The 5,597-nt window shown below is 31.5% G+C and overlaps 1 long non-coding RNA gene across 1 annotated transcript in view; it reads right to left on the minus strand.

Moving 5' to 3' along the window:
• LOC111088981 overlaps nucleotides 1-5,360 on the minus strand; it is a 12,760-nt gene extending 7,400 nt beyond the window's left edge. Inside the window, exons 1-2 of the long non-coding RNA XR_002613370.1 lie at nucleotides 5,052-5,360; nucleotides 2,383-2,459 (exon numbers count right to left, since the gene is read on the minus strand). This is a non-coding gene — a long non-coding RNA (uncharacterized LOC111088981). The remainder of the gene's footprint in view (nucleotides 1-2,382; nucleotides 2,460-5,051) is intronic.
• Nucleotides 5,361-5,597: the final 237 nt, after the last annotated feature.

The following is a 5,597-nucleotide window of genomic DNA, read 5'->3' on the forward strand; positions in this document are numbered from 1 at the left end:
AAACAAAATCCCAAGGCACACATATCACCCATGTGAATGAGACTCCACATCTGACAGAAACTGGCCTTGTATACATAAACAAAATCCCAAGGCACACATATCACCCATGTGAATGAGACTCCACATCTGACAGAAACTGGCCTTGTATACATAAACAAAATCCCAAGGCACACATATCACCCATGTGAATGAGACTCCACATCTGACAGAAACTGGCCTTGTATACATAAACAAAATCCCAAGGCACACATATCACCCATGTGAATGGGACTCACTTTTATTTCAGTACAAGGTTATGCCCTTGAGGGTTCATCCAACATGGCAGCAAAAATACTGCTGTCTATATTGGTACAACATATGTGTAATTTCTGCCATCTTTCCTGCTAGAGAGTTCATGTGATGCCACTGGTGAAATGTGTAACTAAGGTGATGATAATGTAGTTGTTTCCTCAGCCAACTTTCTATATCAGGAGCTAAACATACTCGGTGTGTACAAATATTTTTAAAATTACTAAAGATTAATTAAGAGGGAAGAAAACTTACAGTAAATTTGAGTGGTGTTTTATCTTTTCAATATATATATATATATACATATTTCCAACCCATTAGCATTTGCTAGTAGGTTACTTTTAACAACTAAAATTTCTACACCAAACTGTACATAAATCTAAAACTAATAATTTTAGTATATTATACTACAAATACTTACAACTATATAAATAATATAGTAACATAACTAAATATCCAAAAAAATTGTAGAGTGAAATTAACCAACTATCTAAAAACAAACAGTACAGTAATAATAACCAACTATCAAAAAACAGACAGCAAAGAAGATTGAAAAAAGAAAATAAATACAGCAACAATACCAGACAATGTTCTTACCAAGTTTTAGAGAATATCAAAGACCAGATATGCGAGCCTTTCTCTTTCATTTTGGGTAGGTCAATAAAGTGAACAAGGGCTTGAGGATTGTTTAAATGGGTATGTTAAACATATTTTTAAATGGGATGATAAAAGTTTGCCCTGGAAATTATAAGCCTGAAGTGGGAAAATTTCTAGTCTGATAAAAAAGAAAACATTACAAATTGATTCAGTGAAATATGATATCACAAAAGACAACTAACAAGAATTCACTAAAGAAAAATACTGCCTTACTAATTTGTTAATTTTTTTAGGATGTTACAGCATCCTTGTGTGGATGATGGAAAGGAAATGAACTTGGTGTACTTAGATTTTCAAAAGGCTTTTTCTAAAGTGTAACAAAGAAGGTTAATTAAGACAATCACATCAGCGGTGGTTACAAAAAAACTAGTTAATTGGATCGAAGGGTGGCTGGATGAAAGAGAGAAATGTTATTTATGGTGTCCAGTCCTACTGGACCTTTGTTACTAGCACTGTACCTCAGGGATCATTACTTGGATGTTTGTTTTTTCTTATTAACACTAAGAACATTGACAGTGGCATAATTAATACACCAGTAAAGTTTGCAAATGACATTCAACTTGGATATGTCCAGCTCTATTGAGGATAATCAAGTACCACACAATAACTTGAATCATTTTACAAGTTTAGCAAATGATCTTAAGTTATTGAAGATCATTGAAGATGATGGTTATCATAACTTGGACCACACATTTAACAGTAGCAAATATGTCATTTAAGCCATCGAGACAGTGCTCTGTTGCTAGCAGTGAAGCTAAAAAAATTGTAGGATATATATATAGACATGCTGATTGTAAGTTAAAAACATTTAGTTATTTCTAAATATATCATTTTTTGGGCCTCAATATATTATTGTCAAAATTTCTCCTTTCCTCTTGACAACAGAAGGATAAGCAACCAGCCAAATGCCAAAGGGGCCTAAATTTTGAGGTTAATGACCATCATGACATTAAACATTACAGCATATCTAATAACATGGATCTATATATATCTAATTTACTTTTAAGCCTGTTGTGGATGTCAAAAGTCAGTCCCTCTCCCTGGGATCTTAACTTTCTCTCTATTGGCCAAGAGCTACTCATATAAATGCCAATATTGAGTTAGTGATGAAAATAGCCAAAGCAAAAATTTTCTAAAATGGCAACTATTAAAATACATTAGTTTTATTCAAATATTATCCACTAAATGGTACATGACTTAGCTTATTCTCCAGGTGGCAATTGAAACTGAGAGAAAACAGATGTTGCAAGTGTAATAAATGTGATAGAAAAATTATGAATTTCACACCTAAAAGGCAACAGTTTCATCTTATAATTTTAAGTTAACATTGTAACAATAAGTTTCCTTATGGATATATAACACAACGTTTTAATCTGTTGCATATTTAACAAGCTACCCACTCAAAGACTGCACTATTGGTAATTTTACATTTCTTACCTGTTAAATACCAAGTATAACAATTTATCAGCCATCACGGATAACACCTTCTTGGATACCATTTAACACAAGGTTCTCTGAAAAAAAAAGAAGAACTACACTAATGCTGTCAATAACTGATGAAAAGCCTTCTGATATGGTGACAATACTCATGAGTATGCAGACATATGTAGAGATATGTCACATGAAGTATGGTAACCTTACATGATCCGATCTGTGGACCAACATGTTTTTACTATTGCTCAGCAAGTATACATTGAAATTATTTATAATGAAAATCAACTTGCATCACTGACACATTAAATGCATGTATCACACCACATTAATGAAAATTTGGTAGTTCGGGATATTAATATTGAGATTTGGCAATAATTGAATTTAATCTTAGTAGTAGTGTATCATGATGGTAACACTTGCACCACCTAGTACCATATTCTCCAATCAATAGTGGTACTGTACAATACCAGCTCCTAACATTGATACCTTATGAAGTGCATTCTGAAACACACAGCAAGGTGTCATGAATCACAGAGATCGACAAGTTAGTTCCGACAGTAGGTAATGTTGTAAAATTACCATGAAAAAGTAGATTTTGCCCTAAAGTTATCAATTCAGGCAGTGCTGATTAGATACGTAATGGTGGAGAGTTCACATTGATAAAGCAGTATTTATCAATGTGAATTACTTGCGTGTTTTTTAATCTTTAACAGTGCAGAATGTTACAATTTCTTACAGGAACTCCATTAATTAATAGTCTGCCTAGTTCATATAAGAATTTCAAGTGTCAGTAGAAAATATGTCTTTGTAGTAGTGTAAACATACGAAGTGCAACTTACAGGGACTTTCACACTGCAGTGCAATCAAGCTAATAAATGTATTTATTTTATACTGAATAACTTATAAATCCATTTCTTAGTCACCAGGGCAAAGCATGTTGTAGTTTTAGTTTGGAATGCTGTAGTACTCTTGCCTTGGTATCATAACGTGTGGTACCAGAAAATGTTTGGTGATACTAGATCAAAAACATTTCATATCACAGAAGTTACTAGAAAAAAATTCAATTTCTACAATGAAGCAAGTCGAGTGGTCTCAGTAAGAAACTGTTCAAAATCATGTCCAACGTTTGCTGTTTGTGTTTACCTTATTTGGACTAAATTAGTAAATAATACCGTAACTTTAATTTAATATATTATTTACTGTACTTTTTACAAGCTACAAAAGTGACCAGTGTAACTTAGGGTAAGACTGCTTTAATAAAATAAATGTTACAAGTTAATATTCATTATTCTTTATTGCTCAAAAAACAAGTTAATTGCTGAATAACTTGCCCATTTAACTATGTCAAAACTTACTAAACATGGACAGTCTAACAATCCATAAAACCATTAAGCCTATTGACATGAACATGACTGCAGTTTTATTATGAATAATTCTAACTAGATAAGAAGCACTGAAAAGGAAATACAAAATGGCTGTTGCCACATACAGCTTAATTGTGTCCTAGTACAGTAAGTTTTAAGTTGTTTGATTCAGAGATTTTTTGGCACTCTTCTGTGTTTGAATGGTTTCTACCAGCCTATACTGTAAAATATAAGCATATTAATAATTTTAATGTTGGTATCAACAATGCACATTGTTTTTTAGAAAATTCTTAATTACTTTTAAGTTTTTCACATGGATGTTGGGACTAGAAAAATTCCAAAATATATGTGTAATTAAACTTTTTACTTTGAAATTTATATTTCTTACAGCACTTCAATTTCCACCTTATGAATTGTTTCAATCTCTGGAAGAGGTCATCTACTATCATGACAAGTATTCTTGCCAAAAAGAGTGAATGTTGAACTGTTTGTTTTTTGATGATCAGTGAGTATATGTTTCAGTTTTACTGAATTATACATTATCTATCTCATATTCTGACAAGAATCTTTAGTTTTATCATACAAAATCTATGAACAATTTTAACGAAGAATTAGTTTATTTAGTTTTATTATAGTAGTGTTGATTTAATAGTACAGAGACCTATAACCTACAACTGCAATAAAAGTACAAGTTCAGCACATAGGCAGTGCTGTCCAGCCTGTTACTATTCTATGAAAAACTGCTTTTAATTTTCATTTCATATCATTCCTTCATCTATTTTAAACTTTTATGTACTAGATTACAGTTTTTTTTGAGTATTTCCAGTCTCTCATTCCATGACATTCTACTTTCTTCTAGTAAGAAATGTTGTGAGGGGTTTTAAGATTTGCACTAGGAATTTAATGTTAATTAATGTTTATAATTGGCTTTTTACCCCCAATTATAATATTCACTAAGAGTAAGAGTGAGGAAGACTGTCCCCTTAATAACTAACACGATAATACTTTGAAGTTTTAAGGTTAAACTATATCAAATTTAAAAATTAAGATTTTGTCTCAGTTTGATATTGTCAACTGACAGCTCTTTGGCCTTAAGACAAGTTACGTTAATGGAAAACGAAGTTGGATAGGCAAAGCTGTGTGTGAAACTAGAAAATATGATTTACTTAACTGTTAGATTTACAAATCTGCAAATTACACTTACGTATTTACACAATTTAACCTTAGATTTTATGAGTCATCTAACTCTACAAAGTTATCTTACGCTTGGTGACAGGTCTCAAAAGAAACATTATAAATATTACTTACTTTAATTAACTGTAGTTAGTAATATTAATACCATTGCACTCCATTTCATTCAACTTGTTATTAAGTGACTTCGTAAGCAATAACTTTAACTACCAGGTGTCGCTGAAATATAAGAACTGTTTTGAAATTAACAATTTAGACGCTCTTCTTAATGAAAAATTTTCTTTGTTTGTTGTAGAGCAAAGTCACATTGGGCTATCTGCTGTGTCCACCGCGGAGAATCGAACCCCGGGTTTTACAGAGGCGTAGCCAAGAGGGCCCAAAAGGACCAGGTCCCCTGAAAAATCTAGGCATATTGATCACATATTAATTTTCATCTTTTATATATATTTAATTCGTTTTGTATCATTTAATTTAAAACAATTAAACTTCTATAAACACTAATACATTTGATTTTATTTGTTTTAATGACCATTTTATTAAAAATTTAAATCAACTTTAGCTTTTTAATTTATAATTTAATTTAATTAATCATATCTTAATCTACACACTGAAATTTCGTTCTTACATGACATCCTGAAACGTAACTGCTATCCACAACACTTA

The sequence above is a fragment of the Limulus polyphemus genome, unplaced genomic scaffold, assembly GCF_000517525.1.
Source record: "Limulus polyphemus unplaced genomic scaffold, Limulus_polyphemus-2.1.2 Scaffold4920, whole genome shotgun sequence".
In the NCBI taxonomy this organism is placed as follows: domain Eukaryota; kingdom Metazoa; phylum Arthropoda; class Merostomata; order Xiphosura; family Limulidae; genus Limulus; species Limulus polyphemus.